At 36.7% G+C, this 20,854-nt stretch overlaps 1 non-coding gene across 1 annotated transcript; it reads right to left on the bottom strand.

Annotated features, from left to right (window-relative positions):
- Window positions 1-17,477: 17,477 nt before the first annotated feature.
- LOC112535089 lies at window positions 17,478-17,584 on the bottom strand. Its single transcript, XR_003079288.1, has one exon. It is a non-coding gene; the product is annotated as a small nucleolar RNA R71 (small nucleolar RNA).
- Window positions 17,585-20,854: the final 3,270 nt, after the last annotated feature.

The raw sequence follows: 20,854 nt of genomic DNA, 5'->3' as shown, positions 1-20,854 counted from the left end.
ATGACAAATAGACTATTCACCATCATCAACAACATGAGAAAGCTTGGGAAGCATTATGAGCTAGTGGTCATTAACAACAAAATCCTTAGGAGCCTTCCTTTGGATAAATATGGTGCTAGAGTGGCTAGGATTGAAGAAGCAAATGAAGAATTAAGGAAGATTCCTACGGATGTTATCATAGGTAAACTTCTAATCCATGAGATGTCTCTTGTGAAGAATGAAGTTGATAGAGATAGTGGGAAGAAGAAAGCCCTAGCACTCAAGGCTAGGAACAAGTAAGGACAAGAAGGAGGAAGTCACTTACTATGAATGTGGAAAGCAAGGACATATCAAGTCGAATTGTCCCAAATACTTGAAAAGGGAGAAAGGAGACAAAGAGAAGAAGAAGGGTTTAAAAGCTACTTGGAGTGATGCATCTTCATCCTCCAACAATGAAAGCGAAAGAGAAGAGGAGGCAAATTGATGCGTGCTAAACACGACAAGCAATCTATAGGCAACTGCACCTATCGAATGTAATCTAGCTATGGCTAGTATTAATATCGTATCCCATGGGAATTGAGAAAGTACTGCTACTATGCTATTCCTATTATCTAACTGATCAAAAGGTGGTAAAACTTATTAACTAAAGATGATCGAGAATGCAATTGAAAGCTAAATTTTAATAAAGAGAATAAGAGTTGAAGAAAGACAATAAGATGAGTTAACCAAATTGGGGATCACTTTAGCTAGCTTGCTTACAAATAATAATTTATGAATTGATTGATTAAGAATTGTGATATGTAGATAATTTCTTGAATGAATTGGCCTTTCTCTCAAGTTAACCGATTCCTAATCCTAAAGATCTAAAGCTAGAATCTCTTCCTAACAATTGATTTTATAATAAAATTGATCTCTAAAGTATCGTTAATAAGAGTGTCTAATTCTTATTCCAATAAGCTATTACACCTATCTCTAGGATGTAAATCACCTAATCACACAAACAATTGTCCAAACTCAATTGAATTTCTCAATTACAAAGGAGTTCTCAAATTGATTCAACATTAAAGAAGAAACAATAAATTTATTATACTTGAATGAAAACTACAATCTTAATTCAATAATCCAATCATTTAAGCACAAAGAAAGTCTAACATGGCTAAAGATCGCCCCCAAATGGGTTTGCTAGAATTAGTTACACATGTTCATGATTAAACTAAAATAGGAATTGAATACAAAGTAGACAAGAAATGAAAAGAACATGAACACCCTTTTCTCAAATGGTGAGATGCTATCCTCTCTTGAATAACTCTGTATCAACGCTCTACAGCTCAGATCTCTTTCTTCTTTCCCTTGAATCTTCGACCCAATCCTCAATGAGCAGCTATCTTTGTTTCCTCTTCTTGATCCTCTCGAGGTTAGCTCTAAGGATCTATCTTGGATACTTCAAAGTTCTCTTCTTTTTCTTTGCACGGCTCTCTCTTCGCTTTTGTTTTCTTTTCTTTTAATTTAGGTTTTGGGATTCAACACGGCCTGGATTTAGGCCATGCTGAGATCCATGTCGTGTTGATCTAAAAGTATACTTTCGGCCTTTTTCATCACGGCTTAGATTCGGGTCGTGCTCCTCAGTACTGCTATGCTCCTAGGCCATATTACTCTCGAAAATCGTGTTGCAAATTGCTTCTTTTCACCTTGGGTAAGGCATTTCAGCACTCCTTTTGGACCTGACCTGCTCCTCAGCACGGGCGTGTTGAACAGTCTAACACTCCCGATTCATCCGTTTCTTCCCGATTCTGGTCTGATTTCTCTCTAACTTAGATGATGTGACTAGATAAACACTTGAGACACAAAGGAAACTAAAACAGGGTGATTCTAAAAATAGATAAATTGCTCTAAAAATAACTCAAGATCAAGCATGTAAACATGTGTAAAATCAAGAATATCAAATCGCCCCATACTTAAACTTTTGCTTGTCCTCAAGCAATCAACAGTTTAGATCATAGGCTTGCAACCAATCCTCCTTAAAGTTCATGAATTGGATTACAATTTGAGCAACATTCAATCTATACCAAATTGAAACTCAACCAAAATCCAAACCAGTAATCTAAACAAGAGTAATTATCATGTTAGTGGATGAAGAAGTTAAATAGTACATTCAATATTAAATATTCAAGAAACCATATGCCTCACAAGGGATCGCTCTATGCACTTAGTGTTTAAAAGGTAGCCATCAATCACTCAAATCAATTATATTCAACTTACTTACCATAGGCTTACTTATAAATCCCATCTCCGCTATTGCAAGCAATCAAATATCATAATCAAAGGGTCTTTACAAGGGTTGTAATGGGGCTTAGGTTTAGGTATGGCAAATTTAGGAGTGAGGTGTAAATAATTTCTGAACTTTTACAATGCCTCCCCCACAATTTAGCTCAAAAAGGACTAAATGCCAAACAAAGGTAATTAAATTCACTATAGTTCCAAAGTCTCTAAAACAAGATGCTAAAAAAGGTGAAGAATGAATGAATACTCAATAAAGTACTTTTTATTTGTTTTTTTTAGGAAGAAAGAATAGATTTGTTTTGGATTAAAGGGAGCATCTAAACAAAATTTTTAAGGGACTTAGTAAATTCAATAAAACTGGCATTTTATCCAACAACTCAATGAGCACATTGCAGAAATTCAAGAACTAGGGTAAGGATCAACAAATGAAAGGCTTAACAAGGTGTGATAATAAAGAAAAATGGCAAAAATAAAGAAAGTGGATAGGTTCAAACATGGCTAACTAATGGAAAATATCTACAGGTTGGCTTTTGGCTACAATGGTGAATCCTAAGTGCCCTTATCATTTCATAACATTTGATTGTTCATATGACCTCAACAAGCATTACCGAGCAAGTTCTAGAAATAAGAACAATGTAATTGATGTGCGTAAAATACACACATCTAAATGGGGTTTTCAAGATTGATTTTATGTACATTTGGATGTGAATTGGTCCCAACACTCACCCTATGCGTCTATTTGTGTGTATTAGGTCCAAAAGAAGTCAAAGAATGATAAAAGGAAGAATTGGAGCATAATTGGACGTCAAAGCTGCCGAAACAAGCTAAGTTTGCGCATGAGGAAGCTGAACACGACCGTGTTGGTTTTAACACTGTTGTGTTCCCAATACGGGCACCAAAACGGGCTGTGTTGGATGCATTTGATAAAAGAAGCGTTAAAGAGCACGACCACAGAGAGTAACACGGCCATCAGCATGGGGCCGTGTTCCCAACACGCCCACCAATACCAGGCTGTGTTCCCAACACGGGCATCAACACGGTCATGTTCATGGCAGCTGGAAAAATTAATTTAAAAAGAAAGAAAACAGGAAAAGGGAGGCAACTACGGTGAGAACATCCCAAACTCATCTTTTTCTCTCTCTAAGGGTTTTCTAAGCTGGAACTAAGGAAAAAGGAGACATGGACCAAGGTTTCAATTGGATTCTCTTGGAAGATCAAAGATTGGAGAGGATCGTCGATTAGTTTCAATCTGAGTAAGAGAAACAAGAATCGATCCAAGATTGGGCAAGAGGAATCAGAGCTGTTTACTCTCATCCAAGGGTGTATTCAGGTTTCTCTTCCTTTCTCATTTTTGTAATTGAATTCTTGTAGGTTGTAATGATGAACATGATTAGCTAAACTTGTTAACCCATTAGGGTTCTTTATCTAGGGATTTTGTACTTAAATTTCAAATTGAATGTATTGATTGTCCATATTGGTTTGCAATGGAAGTGTTTATTGATTTGTTCTTCATATCTTGTTGAATGATTTTTGAAATTTGAATGACCTTTAGAAAGAGGTTGTAGATTTGGATTGTCCTTTGCAACCCATAATTGAATTCGCCTAGAGATAGGGTGTTCGTTCTACCAGATTAAGAATTAACAACTCTCAATAGTGTTAAATGGTACATAATGCTAATTTGGATAATTAGAGTTAGGAAGAGATTTCAACCTAATTAATCTAAGTTAAGATGTTAGTGTTCTTGAGAAAGGCGTTAATTGCATAGAGATTTCCCCACGGAAATTGAATTCAATCAATCAATTCCACCTTTAGTTTCCATTCCCTAGAGACAAGAATTCCTAAGGGGTTCTTCCTTTACTTGAATTAATCCTTCCCTAGTAGACGTAGTTAGACAACAATTAGAATAGCTATTAGTTAATTTATGAATTATTCATCAATGCCATTTTTTAGATTAGATAACAGAGAAGATTGAGTAGGTTTAGGTTCACACGTTGATATGCGTAAAATACACACATCTAAATGGGGTTTTTAAGATTGATTTTATGGACATTTGGATGTGAATTGGTCCCAACACTCACCCTATGCATTTGTTTGTGTGCATTAGGTCCAAAAGAAGTCAAAGGATGATAAAGGGGAGAATTGGAGCATAATTGGACGTCGAAGCTGTCGAAACAAGCTAAGTACGAGCATGAGGAAGCTGAACATGGCTGTGTTAGTTTCAACACTGGCCGTGTTCCCAACACGGGCCCCAACACGACCGTGTTGGGTGCATCAAACATCAAACATCAAAGAAAAAGTAATTCTTAGGGAAGAGCACGGGGAGTACCCCAAATCCCAGGTATTTGTAGTGTTAGGAGGTAGTGGCTATAGTCACCATTTTGCTCTATCCTTCAAAAAAAATGGGAACAAACAGATCTGAATTGCATCATCTGTTGTCCTATTAATCTTGAAGGTATCACAAATCTCCAAGAAACTTGCTATATATGCATTAGGATCCTCATTCGGCAAGCCTCTGAACTAAACCGTTTGCAGCACCATCTGAATCACATTAAGCTTTATTTCGAAATTATTGGCGGCAACAACCGGTCTCGTAACGCATGTTCGTGTCCCCTCCAGCGATGGTTTTGCAAAATCATACATCATCCGGTTATTATTATTTTTGTCGTTGGCGTTTGCCATTTTTATTGTAATGTTTCCCGATTCACTCTCGTGTGCTGCTTTCTCAACCTGAATCCTTTCTCCTTTATGTTCAATCGCTTTCTCAATTGCCTGAGGGATCGCTCTAGTTCTGGTAGAGGGTCTACTAAATCAAGATTGGACCTTCTGGTCATACACTACTTGAAATAACACATAACCAACAACATAAATGAATAGAAGAATAAAATTAAACAAAGGAAAAATAAAGAATAAAGAATAAATGGCTGAATTAACAAGAACACACAGTTCATAATATTTCTCAAAACAAGCTCCTCGGCAACGGTGCCAAAAACTTAATGCGTGCTAAACACGACTAGCAATCTATAGGCAAGTGCACCTATCGAATGTAATCTACCTATGGCAAGTAGCAATATCGTATCCTACGGGAATTGAAAAACTACTACTACTATGCTATTCCTATTATCTAACCGATCACAAGGTGGTGAAACTTATTAACTAAAGATGATCAAGAATGCAATTGAAAGCTAAATTATAATAAAGAGAATAAGAGTTGAAGAAAGACAATAAGATGAGTTAACCAAATTGGAGATCACTTTAGCTAGCTGGCTTACAAAAAATAAATTATGAATTGATTGATTAAGAATTGTGATTTGCAGATAATTTATTGAATGAATTGGCCTCTCTCTCAAGTTAACCAATTCCTAGTCCTAAAGATCTATAGCCGGAATCTCTTCTTAACAATTGATTTTAGAATAGCATTAATCTCTAAATTACCGTTAATAAGAGTGTCTAATTCTTATTCCAATAAGCTATTACACCTATCTCTAGGATGCAAATCACCTAATCACATAAATAGTTATACAAAATCAATTGAATTTCTCAATACAAAGGCGTTCTTAAATTGATTCAACATTAAAGAAGAAACAATAAATTTATTATACTTGAATGAAAACTACTATCTTAATTCAATAATCCAATCATTTAAGCACAAAGCAAGCCTAACATGGCTAAAGATCGCCCCCAAATGGGTTTGCTAGAATTAGTTACACATGTTCATGATTAAACTAAAACAGGAATTGAATACAAAGTAGACAAGAATGGAAAAGAACATGAACACCCTTTTCTCAAATGGTGAGATGCTATCCTCTCTTGAATAACTCTGCATCAACACTCTACAGTTCAGATCTCTTTCTTTTTTCCTTTGAATCTTTGATCGAATCCTCAATGAGCAGCTATCTTGATGATGTTGAAGTGGAATTCATCTTTTTTCCTCTTCTTGATCGTCTCGAGGTTAGCTCTAAGGGTCTGTCTTGGATACTTCAAAGTTCTCTTCTTTTTCTCTGCACGACTCTTTCTTCTCTTTCTTTTTCTTTTCTTTTAATTTAGGTTTCAGGATTCAACGCAGCCTAGATTTGAGCTGTGCTGGTCAGCACGGCCTGGATCCATGCTGTGTTGATCTAAAAGTGTGTTTTCGGCCTTCTTCATCACGGCTTGGATTCGAGTCATGCTCCTCAGCACGACTATGCTGTTAGGTCGTGTTACTCTAAGAAATCGTGCTGCAAATTACTTCTTTTGCCCTATGTAAGGCATTTAAGCACGCCTTTTGACCCTGACCTAGCTCTCAGCACAGGCGTGTGGCCAGGGCATGTTGAATAGTCTAACGTGCCCAATTCATCCATTTTTTCCAATTCTGGTCTGATTTCTCTCTAACTTAGATGATGTGCCTAGAAGAACACCCGAGACACAAAGAAAACTAAAACAGGGTGTTCTAATACAAAAACACATAAATTGCTCTAAAAATAACTCAAGATCAAGCATGCAAGCATGTGTAAAATCAAGGATATTGCAAATCTTTGCTTCACAGCAAACATGGAAGACTCCCATGACGTATGTTGCATTTCTCATTCATGGAATTCTTCTTCTTGTTGTTCATCTTCTCATTCTTTTACTAATGGCTTGTTGGATGGTAAGGATGAGATCTTACAAACATGCTTTCAAAACTAAATTTTTACAAAAATATATGTTCTAGTTTGGAGGAAGACTTTAGGATTTCAAAGAAGGAAATTGCCTCCTTAAAAACTTCCAGTGATACTTAAGAAAACCATTGGATGATATTTCAAAAGAAAAAATTTTTAAAGGGAATAATTCTTTAAAAATGAGGTTAAAGGGCTTAGGAACTCAATTTTAAAATTTCATAAAGGGAAAGAATCTCTTGACACAATAGTCGTGTCTCAAAGACCTCCCATTATGAGACATAGACTTGGGTTCAATGGAGCTTCATCATCTTCATCTCACAACAAATTGAAGATGATGAAGGCAATCATCTTCATCTTCATCTAACGAATCTTATTCATGCATGTGCAAAAGGCAATCATATGAGGTCTAAGCCTCAAGCACAAGTGGCTAAGAAGACCAATTCAAATCTTATTAAAAATGCTAAAGTCACTTGCCATTATTGCATGAAAATTTGACCTATCAATATGAAATGAAAAATAAGGAAAAAGCATCATTTCATGAATGAATTTTCCAATGCTAACCTTGTTTGGGTAGCTAAAATCAAGTGAATTAACCTATTTTTGTTAGTGTGTCTTATATCCACAACCACAAATCTTTGGCATATTGATAGTGGTGCTCAAGGCACATGACAGGTGACAAGAGCCTCTTTGTGAATGTCAATAACTATAACGGAGGCAAAGTATCTTTTGGAAATGATGCCAAAGGTAAGGTAATTGGAATCGGCTCCATAGGTAAGGATGGTAGATCTTTCATTGATTATATTTTCCTAGTTGATGTTTTGAAATATAATTTATTAAGTGTGAGTCATTTTTGTGACAAAGGGAACAAATTAACTTTTGACTCTAATGGATGTCTTGTCAACACCCTAGTGGATGACAAAGTGATATTCAAAGGAGAAATAAGTGGCAACACCTACACAATTGACCTACACAAAGTTACTAATCAATCTTTTAAGTGTCTTGTGTCTATTACTGATGAATCTTGGTTATAACATAGAAGACTTGGGCATTGAAGAATGAAGCTTCTACACAAGTTAGCCAAAGATGAGCTAGTAAATGGACTTCCAAAGGTGAAGTTCATCAAAGACAAGACTTGTGAACCATGTCTAATGGGAAAATACATTTATCATCCTTTAAATCTAAAACTATTGTAAGTACTTCTAAACTACTTCAACTCTTACATATGAATTTGTTTGGACCTACTAGAGTAGCTAGTTTGGATGAAAAGTCATATACATCTGTGATTGTTGATGATTACTCTAGATTTACTTGGATTAATTTCCTTGCTCATAAGAATGAAGCATCTAATATTTTCAAATCTTTTGCAAAACATGTTAAAAATGAAAAAAGGGTATTTGATTTCCTTTATAAGAATTGATCATGGAAAGGAATTTGAAAATGATCTTTTTGAAAACCTTTATAAAGAATTTGCAATTTCTCATAATTTTTCATCTCCTAGAACACCACAACAAAATGGAGTTGTGGAAAGAAAAATAGAATACTAATGGAAATGGCTAAGACAACTCAATGAGTACAAACTTCTTTCTTACTTTTGGGCTGAAGCCGTTAACACTAGTTGTTATGTTACAAATAGAGTTTTCAAAAGACTTTTACTAAACAAAACTTCTTATAAGCTTTGGAAAGGAAGAAAACCTAAGGCCTCATATTGGAGAGTTTTTTGATGCAAATGCTACATTTTAAATACCATGGACAACCTTGGAAAATTTGATGACAAAATCGATATAGGAATCTTCCTAGGCTATTCTACATCAAACAAAGCTTATAGTGTCTTTAACAAACGTACTTTAGTAGTTGAAGAGTCTATGAATGTAGTTTTTGATGAATCAAACAAGCTTGATCTTGGGAAAGGTGTTTGTGTGAATGATCTTCTAGGTGCATTTGAGGAACCTAAAGAGAATGTTGAGAATCCCTCAAAAGGAGTGGTGATATCCTTGATATTACACATGTTTGTATGCTTGATTTTAAGTTGTTTTTAAGGCAAATTATATGTCTTTTTGTATTAGAATCACCATGTTTTAGTTTCCTTTGTGTCTTAGGTGTTTTTCTAGGTACATCATCAAATGTAGAGAGAAATCAAACCAAAATTGGGAAGAAACGGTTGAATCAGGCGGGTTAGACTATTCCACACGACCATGCTGAGGAGCACGATTAGGATCAGAGAGTGTGCTGAAATGCCTTACCTCAATGAAAAGAAACGATCTGCAACACAGTTTTTGAGAGTGACACGGTCTAAAAGCATGCCCGTGCTGAGCAACACGACCCAAATCCAAGCCGTGTTGAAGAAGGCTAGATGTACACTATTAGATCAGCACGGCATGGATCCAGGCCGTGCTGGTCAGCATGCCAAATCCAGGCCGTGTTGGATCCCGAAACCTAATTTAAAAGAAGATAAAAAAGGAAAGAGAAAGACTAGAAAGACATAGAGAAAGAACTTTGGAGTATTCAAGACAAACCTTGAGAGCAACCTTCCAAATGATTAAGAAGAGGAAAACATAGATGAATTCCACTTCAACATTGATGGGAATTGTAGGTTTCATCAATTAACTCCCCAATAGCAAAAATACTATGATAAGTTGAATTAGAAGAAAACTAGAAATTACCAATTTAATTCACAAATTCGGATCGTTCAAAGATTGAAGTAAGAAGATGGATGCTACTTAACCCCTTTACCAACAAGGATAAAGATACTAAGATAGACTTTGAATTTCCTCTTATGCCACAAACAAGAAAGTTTGATAAATAACAAGAAAACAAAGATTTAGATTTTGACACCACAAGCTAGAATAAAGCTTGATAAGTTGCAAATTTCAAGCAAGAAATTAAAGACAAAATTCCTCACAATAAAACTCAAACAAAATTTCATATATCAAATTCAATCATGCTCTAAAAGAAAGAGAAAAGGACTTGTTTATATAGAGTACAAGTCCATGCACACACTACTAAAATAGACTCACACACATAGGATTACTTTTACTCTTAAATGGCCTTAGTAACCACTATCCACACTAATAGCCATTACTTGGTATTGATTACCCCATTAACTTGTATATGGTGGCTCTTAATAACCACTACCCACATTGATAACCATTACTTGGTATTAATTACCACATTAACTTGTATGGTGGCTACATGTAACCCTAATTGTTATTAACATGAAAACAAGTTAAATATTATTCCTTGGGCCTCCATGGATGCCTTATTGGGTTGAAGTTCTTAGGCTTTCCAAATGTCCCTAATTAAACCCAATATGGCTTGTTGAAGCTTCTTGGATTTGGACCTTGTGATTGGGCCTTCTTATACTATTAATGGATCTTGGATCTCTTTAAGCTTTGAACTTGGATTCACATCATTCCCCCTTTCTTCAAAAGGATTTGTCCACAAATCAGCTCCATCATCTTCATCACCTACATCAAACAAAGACAAGTCACTAACATTGAAAGTAGCACTAATATTGCCATACTCACTTGGAAGTTCTAGCTTGTAGGCATTGTTGTTGATGCGTTGAAGCACTCTAAAAGGACCATCTCCTCTTGGCATAAGCTTTGATTTCCTTTGGTTAGGAAATCTTTCCTTCCTCAAGTGCACCCACACCCAATCTCCAGGCTCAAAAATGACCTGCTTCCTCCCTTTGTTGTGTTGCTTTTCATATTGGAGTGTTTTCTTCTCAATGTTTGCATGCACCTTCTCATGCAAAGTCTTGATGAATTCAGCTTTTTGTTTCCCCTCTAAATTAGCTTTGTCTAATGGCAATGGTAGCAAATCTAATGGAGTCAATGGATTGAATCCATACACAACTTCAAAGGGTGAGCAATTTGTTGAACCATGCACACTCCTATTGTAAGCAAATTCCACATGTGGCAAACATTCTTCCCAATTCTTAAGATTTCTTTGGATGAGAGCCCTCAAAAGTGTTGCAAGTGTCCTATTGACCACCTCTGTTTGTCCATCCGTTTGCGGATGACAAGTTGTAGAATACAAAAGCTTTGTCCCCATCTTTCCTCAAAGAGTCTTCCAAAATTGACTTAGGAATTTGACATCCCTATCACTCACAATGGTCCTTAGCACTCCATGCAGCCTTACAATCTCCTTGAAGAATAGATTCGCAATATGGGTTGCATCATCTGTCTTGTGACATGGAATGAAATGTGCCATTTTGCTAAACCTGTCCACAACAACAAAAATATAATCTCTCCCTCCCTTGGACCTAGGTAATCCATAGAAATGTCTACCCAAGGTTCATTTGGTATGGGAAGAGGTGTATACAAACCATGAGGCATTGCTTTGGATTTGGCTTGTTTGCAAGTAATGCATTTCTCACAAATTCTCTCAACATCCCTTTTCATGTGTGGCCAAAAGAAATGGTCACCCAACATATCCAAAGTTTTCTTAATCCCAAAATGTCCCATTAAACCTCCACTATGTGGCTCTCTCACAAGTAACTCTCTCAAAGAACTTTGTGGCACACACAATTTGTTTTCCCGAAAAAGAAAACCATCAAACTTATAGAACTTATCAAAACCCCCTTTCTCACATACCCCATAAACATTAGCAAAATCAGGATCATTAGAATACAGATCTTTTATGTATTCAAATCCTAATAATTTTGCATCAAGTTTAGAGATCAAGGCATACCTTCTTGACAATGCATCGGCCACCACATTTTCTTTCCCTTGCTTGTACTTAATGATGTATGGAAAGGATTCAATGAATTCCACCCATTTTGCATGTCGCTTGTTGAGCTTTCCTTGTCCTTTGAGATACTTTAAGGACTCATGGTCAGTGTGAATTATGAATTCTTTGTAGCCAAGGTAATGCTGCCATGTCTTTAGAACCCTCACTAATGCATAGAACTCCTTGTCATATGTAGGGTAGTTTAGACTTGCTCCACTTAGCTTTTCGCTAAAGAATGCTATGGGCTTGCCTTCTTGCATCAAAACTCCTCCAATACCTATGCCACTTGCATCACACTCAATCTCAAAAGGTTTAGTAAAATTTGGCAAAGATAACAAGGGTGCAGAACTTAATTTGTCTTTTAGCAAGTTAAAAGCCTCATCTTGTTCAATTCCCCACTTAAAACCAACATTCTTTTTTATGCATTCAATTAAAGGTGCAGCTATGGTAGAAAAATTCTTAATGAACCTTTTATAAAAGCTAGCTAAACCATGAAAGCTTCTTACATCACTTACACTTGTGGGTGTTGGCCATTCTCTAATTACTTTTACCTTTTCTTGATCAACATGAATACCCTTGTCATTGACAATATATCCAAGAAAAGTAATTTTATTAGTGCAAAAACAACATTTCTTTAAATTAGTATACAACTTCTCTTCTCTAAGCACATCAAAAACACAAGTCAAATGTTGTACAAGCTCATCTAAATTTTTGCTATAAACCAAGATATCATCAAAATAGACAACAACAAATTTGCCTATGAATGCTCTTAAAACATAATTCATCAATCTCATGAAAGTGCTTGGTGCATTAGTTAAACCAAAAGGCATTACTAACCACTCATATAAACCATGTTTAGTTTTAAAACCTGTTTTCCATTCATCACCTTCTCTCATTCTAATTTGGTGATAACCAGATTTCAAATCAATTTTTGAAAACAAATATGAACCATGCAATTCATCCAACATGTCATCTAGCCTAGGAATGGGATGTCTATACTTCACCGTGATTTTGTTGATGGCACGACAATCAACACACATCCTCCAAGTTCCATCTTTCTTAGGCACTAACAAGACGGGTACGGCACATGGACTCATGCTTTCATGAACATAACCCTTCTCCATAAGCTCACTCACTTGCTTTTCGATTTCCTTGGTCTCCTTCGGATTACATCTATATGCTGGTCTATCTGGAATGCTTGCTCTGGGTATGAAATCAATTTGGTGCTCAATGCCTTTTTTAGGTGGCAAACCATTTGGAATTTCTTCCGGAAATAAATCTTCATAAACCTGCAAAAGATCAACAACAACACTAGGCAAACAATTGGTTATTTCGTTAGAAATATGCAAAATCTCCTTGTACATAAGTACAAGCATGTGTTGCCTCAAAAGCATAGCTTCCTTCACATCACTCATTTTTGCATAAACACTCATTTTTCTTTCATTTGAACCTTCTTTGTTTTCTCTCACCTTGTGTTTCCCATTTTGGTCAATAGAATTGGAATTTTTAGGTTCACTCATCTCACCTTTTTCTTTACTCTCAAAGGTTTCCCTTCCCAAAGAGTTTCCCAATGAAGAACCCATTTCTTCATATTGTTGCTTGATGCGCATTTGGTCTTCAAAAATCTGTTTTGGAGTTAATGGTCCAAGGTTAAACCTTTTTCCATCCATAGTCAAAGTATACATATTTTTGAATCCATCATGACTAGCCCTTCTATCATATTGCCAAGGTCTCCCCAACAACATATGTCCGGCCAACATTGGCAACACATCACACAACACCTCATCCTTATATCTACCAATTTGAAACGAAACTAAAACTTGCTTATTTACCTTTACAACTCCACTTTCATTAAGCCATTGCAACTTGTATGGTCTTGGGTGCTTGGTAGTAGGCAACTTCAATTTCTCCACTAGCAAAGTGCTTGCTACATTGGTACAACTTCCACTATCCACAATCATGTTGCACAACTTGTTAGAAATCAAACAATGAGTATGAAACAGATTTTCCCTTTGCTCCTTATGGACATCATGTTTATTTTGCAAACTCAATGTTCTTTGAACAACAAGATTATCTCGCTTAGCACATTCAACATCACTACAATCTTCTAAAGAAGGCATATCATCATCACTATCCCCCTCACTCTCCGACTCAATATCACCATTCCTTAGAATCATAGCTTTCTTATTTGGACATTCCCTAGCAATGTGCCCATGAAACAAACACTTAAAACATTTGATTCCCCTAGTTTGGGCTGGTTGATTCTCACCCTTTCCCTTATTACCCAAGTCAATTTTAGGTTTAGTTTCTTCCACTTTTGACTTAGTAAAAGGTTTATCATCCTTTTTCCCCCAAGAAGTTTTCCAAGAAGAAGAAGAACCCATATTTGGTTTAGAATCATACCTCTTTCTTTTCAATTGCCTTTCCACTTTCATGGCCAAATTCACCATATCTTCAATCTCCACATAATGTTGCAAATCAACAACATCAGCAATGTCTTTGTTTAGCCCTCTTAAGAACCTTGCCATGGTAGCTTCACGATCTTCTATCACATTTGCTCTAATCATAGCCTTCTCCATTTCTTTGTGATACTCCTCCACACTCATGGATCCTTGAATTAGAGTTTGTAATCTTTGATGAAGCTCTCTGTAGTAGTGGCTTGGAACAAACCTCTTTATCATGATTTGCTTCATTTCTCTCCAAGACTCCACAGGTCTTTCTCCATATCTACGTCTTTCCTTACAAAATTGATCCCACCAAACAATTGCATAATCACTAAACTCAACAGCGGCAAGTTTTACCTTTTTCTCCTTCGAATAATTATGACATTTGAAGATGAGTTCCACTTTCCTCTCCCATTCAAGGTACATATCTGGATCATTTCTTCCTTGGAATGAAGGAATCTTCATTTTGATGCTTCCAAGGTTGCGATCAACATCATCATTTGGATGTCGTCTCCTAGCTTATCTCCTAGGATTGATTCGTTGTCCCAACAAGGTGACTTGATCATCATCCAAATCATCCTCTCCTTCATAGTCCTCTTGGTCAATTGGTGGATGTCTCCTTTGTCTAGGCTCTCCATGTAATTGGTTAAGGATGCCATCATGCTTCTCTAATTTTTCATTGACTCCCGCCATCATACTAAACATTCTTTCGAATTATTATTGCATAGCTTGAATCACATGATCATTTGTAGAAGAACTTGTGTCTTTTGACATGATTGTAAAACCTAAAATTTTAATAAAAGAAAATAGAAAGAAACGATCTCACAACACTCCCTCACGTGTTTTCACTCAAAATTGATGTATACCACTTGTGTTTATACTCAATTTTGGCTTCTTCTTTTTTTTTTAATGATCTCACACTCTTGCCTTTTACCTCTCAAATTTGCCTTTTGATTTCTTAGATGAACTAAGTTTCTCAATCAAACAAAATTTCAAGAATGTAGTAATCAATGAAAAAAAAATAAGGTAGGCTAACAAGAAAATAATAAGGTAGGCTTAAAGAAATAAACAATTTGTAGCAAATAGGCTAATAGAAATGAAAAACAAAGATAGATCATCAAAGAACACAAAGATATAGAATTATAAAGATAGATCTCAATGGAATATGAAGAGTTAATTTTTTTTTTTTATGTAATCTGAGATCTAACACAAAAATATCAAAGATAACAATTTTTTTCTTTTAGGACGATTTTTTTTTTTTTTTTTGATATATGCAAACAAAATCTTGAGATAAGAAGAATAAAGATAAAAATAATAATAATAACAAGAACAATAGATGGCAAAAGGTGCAAAATATAAGATGAACACAAGATATTGAGAATTAAAAGATAGTATTGGATACGCAAACCTCAATCTCGAGCCAATGCTCTGATACCACTTATGATGGGAATTGTAGGTTTCATCAATTAACTCCCCAATAGCAAAAATACTATGATAAGTTGAATTAGAAGAAAACTAGAAATTACCAATTTCATCCACAAATTCGGATCGTTCAAAGATTGAAGTAAGAAGATGGATGCTACTTAACCCCTTTACCAACAATGATAAAGATACTAAGATAGACTTTGAATTTCCTCTTATGCCACAAACAAGAAAGTTTGATAAATAACAAAAAAATAAAGATTTAGATTTTGACACCACAAGCTAGAATAAAGCTTGATAAGTCGCAAAGTTCAAGCAAGAATTAAAGAAAAAATTCCTCACAATAAAACTCAAACAAAATTTCATATATCAAATTCAATCATGCTCTAAAAGAAAGAGAAAAGGACTTGTTTATATAGAGTACAAGTCTATGCACATACTACTAAAATAGACTCACACACATAGGATTACTTTTACTCTTAAATGGCCTTAGTAACCACTATCCACACTAATAGTCATTACTTGGTATTGATTACCCCATTAACTTGTATATGGTGGCTCTTAATAATCACTACCCACATTGATAGCCATTACTTGGTATTAATTACCACATTAACTTGTATGGTGGCTACATGTAACCCTAATTGTTATTAATATGAAAACAAGTTAAATATTATTCCTTGGGCCTCCATGGATGCCTTATTGGGTTGAAGTTCTTGGGCTTTCCAAATGTCCTTAATTAAACCCAATATGGCTTGTTGAAGCTTCTTGGATTTGGACCTTGTGATTGGGCCTTCTTGTACTATTAATGGATCTTGGATCTCTTTAAGCTTTGAACTTGGATTCACATCAAACATCATCCAAATAGTTGTTCTTAAGGATTTGTTTGAAGATTCAAAGGAAAGAAGAAGGAGATCTTGAGCTACAGAGATTGGATTTAGAGTTATTCAAGAGGAGATAACATACCCACTATTTAAGAAAAGGGTGTTCATGTTCTTGTCGATTCTTGTTTACTTTGTATTTGATTCTTGTATTAGTTTAATCATTAATGTTTGTAACTAATTTTATTAAACCCATTTGGGGGTGATCTTTAGCCATGCTAGGCTTCTGTTGTGCTTAACTGATTAGATTGTTGATTTAAGATTGTAGTTTTCATTCAAGTACAATGAAATGTTTTTTTTCATTCTTGAATCAATTTGAGAACACGTTGTAATTGAGAAATTCAATTGAGTTTTGACAACTGCTTGTACGATTAAGTGATTTGCATCTTAGAGATAAGTGTAATAACTTACTGGAATGAGAACTATTATGAAATATTGTGAACTATGTGCTCTTGTTAATTTAGCCATCTATTCTTTGTTCTTTATTTATTTTTCATTGGATTTTATTATTTTATTCATTTGTGTTATTGGTTATTCGTTATTTCAGGTAGTGTATGACCAAGAGATCCAATCCTGATCTAGTAGACCCTGTACCAGAACTAGAGCGATCCCTCAGGCAGTTGAGGAAGCAGTTGAACATAGAGGAGGAAGAGATTTTGGTTAGGAAAGCCGTAGATAAGAGTGTACTGGAAGACACTACAATAGAGATGGCAAACGACAATGACAACAATGCGAATAACCAGACGATGTATGATTTTGTGAAACCATAGCTGTAGGGGACGCGAACATGCATTACGAGACCAGCTGTCATTGCCAATAATTTTGAAATAAAGCCTAATATAATTCAGATGGTGCAACAAACGGTTCAGTTCGGAGGCTTGCTAGATGAGGATCCTAATGCACATATAGCGAGTTTCTTAGAGATTGATGATACCTTCAAGATTAATGGGACAACAGACGATGCAATTCGTCTCTGCTTGTTTCCATTTTCTTTGAAGGATAGAGCAAAGGGGTGGCTACAGTCGCTATCTTCAAACACTATCCCTACTTGAGATTCTTTGGCGGAGAAATTTCTATTTAGGTACTTTCCTCCCTCTAAAACTGCTAAACTTAGAAATAACATATCTTCTTTTGTACAGTTTAACTATGAGTCGATGTACGACACTTGGGAGAGGTACAACGACCTACTGCAATTCTGCCCACACCATAGACTACCAATATGGTTATAAGTACAAGCTTTTTATAATGGTTTGAATTTGGCTACTAAGCAGATGGTAGATGCAGCTGCAGGTGGTTCTTTGAGCAGCAAGACACTGAAGCAAGGAGCATCCTGATGTACCTGTTTGGGGCTACCATTTTCTCTAACTTCAAGTCGACCATCCACCCGAGCTTCTTGATGAGCCTAGTGGATCTAAATTTTGTTAAGGCATTAGCCTAAGATCAAGCAGCCCTCTACCAGCTCTACTGCTTCATGGACTGCGACTGTTGGGGTGGAGCTAGGGTTGGTGGCTTCGCTTACTTGCTGCTGGAAAGTTTGTTGATCTCCTTCTTCTCTTATTTTGTTTTTATGTTTTCATCACAGATTGGGGCACATAAGTAACGATTGTTATGGATTAGTGCCATGGCTGGCATCGAAAGGTACCCTTTCTTAGATCGATGGGCAGACTCGCGATTCGAATCTGAGAGCCCACATCAGCTAGACCAACATCGTTAGAGGTTGAACACAATCACCTAGCATGAGGTAAAAATGAAAAGTAATTACTTAATGCTTACATTGTATTTATTGTATACCTATATGTTTGACGTGTCATGTAGTATAGGTGAGGACGGACCCTAGGGGTAGGTGACCTTATGGTCCAACACCATGTTAGATGCGACGGCGTTTGATGAGTGTCGATTTTTAATAGAGAGTTCTATGTACTGCAATAGATATTTTGGTTATCGGATTAGGGAGTGGAGGGCCATACTAGTTGCACGTCATGTCTGTATGATCTACCTCTCCCAAGATCAGCGATGGCGCCAAGGTGGCTGGCATATGAGGAGCTATAAGACGCTCGCACAAGGGCATTCTTCAAGGGTCCCGACGGTCAAACTGTTTCTTATGTTGAGTAAGCTGCTACATTGCCTCTACGATAGGTCGGTCTGGGAGTGGTCACTCCTAGAGCCGAGGGTTCGAGGCCCGCAAAAGGAGGTTGGACGAGCATCTGAGACCCAAGTGGCAGCTCATCGCAAACCTGATTGCCCAACCGGAGGGCATGGTGATCAATGACTTTGTTACCCCGCCTTCAGCTCGGTGATGGATCGACCCGGACCTCATGCCCTCTTACAATTCTGCGGGGACCACTCACATATGTCCCCGTCCCTTACTTAGTGAGTTTTCTTCTTTCATGTTTTAAGAGACTTTCACGCTCACACATTGAGAGACTTGGGACAGTGATAGAAAACTCAGAGATCAGCCGTGTGCTCACTTACTCTTTGGTAGTTCTCCTCGGGTTTTCCCATCGAAGCTGTTGATTTAGGGATATACCAAAACTAGAGACTCTCTATCGAGCGAGTGGGAATTAGGCTAATCTTGAGGTTTTCTATTAACATTCCAACAATCATGCAAACATGTGGTAAACCTAACGAGAAGGAATTAGATTTTACTATATGAGTTTTGGCTAGGTTAATAAGGCTGAGTTTCCCTTGGCAACAAATACCCTTTTTATACTTCGTAGAAACTTATCCCTTTTTTGAATATAGCAGGGTATTGTGTTAGTGGTACTCAACACCATAATTTTGTGACCTCCTTAGTACGGGCCAAAGGTGGTGATCATCATCAGTGTAAGTCGTCTCTTGTTCGATTGGAACATGGATATCCTTTGCATCGAAGCCACCAGAAATATAGGGCCTTCCTTAATTCTAATGCAAATGCAATGCAAGGTTAAGTCAATAATGTTAGGAAAGGAAAAAACTCATCCACTCCTCAGAGTCAACTATTGAAACCCCCAATCGAGTCACCTCTGTGAATGACAAGATCCACTATTGGTCCGGGGTTCGCTCTCCGTACTAAGCCCGTTTCGAAATGAGTCATTCGGTTGAGGGCCTTAAGAGATTATGAAATGGTCTCAAGACTAATTGGAGAAAGAGCCGCCAGCCGATGAGATCGAGATAGTTTTGGGAGTGAGGATGATGGCTTTGTACCCCTAGTAGAAAGCCTAAGTTTCTATCTCCCTAAAATTAGAAATTCTAGGTTTGGAAAGTTAGGTACATATAGGAAAGATTTATGAAAGCACCATATCCGCCTAGGCATTGAAGCCTAGCCTCCACTAAAGCAGATGAGCTTTTATCTATCATAATAACATTGTCTTAGCATGTTTTACCCTATATGCATTTTTACACATCAACCTCTTTTTATCTTCCTTAGCATGTGAGGTGAGGAAACAAGAGACTAACCTTAAGAGGTACTTTGGTACCTAGGGGGAGGCACATTGGTGCCTCTGCTAGTCCTAATAGAGAGGTACTTAGGTACCTTAGGTTTTTATCATCTTCAAATGGGAAAGGTGACCAAATTAGAATCTAGTTTTATTACCTAAGCCTAGGTATCATATTTGTTTTAGACTTTAACATTTGAGGTGAGTACATGCAAGGCGCAAGAGCATACTTTTGTAAGCATTCAATTCTTTTATCTTTGCACATGAGGTGATCAAAGTAAGTACTATGTCCAATTTTATCTATTTTTGACATGATGTCCTAAAACCTTAATTAAACATACATAGAAAAGGAGGAGGAGATAGAACCAGAATTGGATTAAGGAAGACGAGGATCAATCGGGAGGAAAACTATGCATGTGAATTGCCCTAGCAGTCTTAATACAAATTAATAACTGATAAATAAAACAAAATAAAATATGATTGAATTGGATCCTCGTCGAGGGCAGATCACCAGGAATTATCCATTCTGCACTTCAGTCACTTGATGGGACACAAATGATAGCAAATGCAAACATAGTGAATAAAATGCTTAAGTAAGACAGTGATAATTAAGAATTATGCAAGAAAGCACATAAAAGGAATAATAATAAAAATAATAAATTTTTTTTACCATCACAGAGGCTGACCTCGCGCGCGTATAGGATGAACCCGTATGAGATTAGTCCTCTCAAGGTATAGAGGGCTCACAATATCTTTTGGATGCTAACTCCTAGTTACTAGAAGAGAGAGATTGAGCTTGCATGTGCACAAGGGTAAGCCCACAGAAACTCAGCTCTAATGAGAGCTACAAATACCACACGGTTACTCAAACCATCATTGTTTGGGTTCATATGGCACCTGGACCCATGCGTGGTGAGGGTGACCATGTGCGAGCTTAGAGTCTCAGGTCCTGGAACTCGCTTAATTCCGTGTTTCAAGAAAAATGACATCGACTAGCCTTGGGCTCCCTGACCTCATATAGGCAGAGGCTAACCCCGCACGGGCTTAATGGCTCAGGTCCCAATGGCTTG

This window comes from Ricinus communis, chromosome 4, assembly GCF_019578655.1.
Source record: "Ricinus communis isolate WT05 ecotype wild-type chromosome 4, ASM1957865v1, whole genome shotgun sequence".
Classification (NCBI taxonomy): Eukaryota; Viridiplantae; Streptophyta; class Magnoliopsida; order Malpighiales; family Euphorbiaceae; genus Ricinus; species Ricinus communis.
Note: the sequence above shows the minus strand (reverse complement) of the source record. Positions and strands in the feature narration are given on the sequence as shown.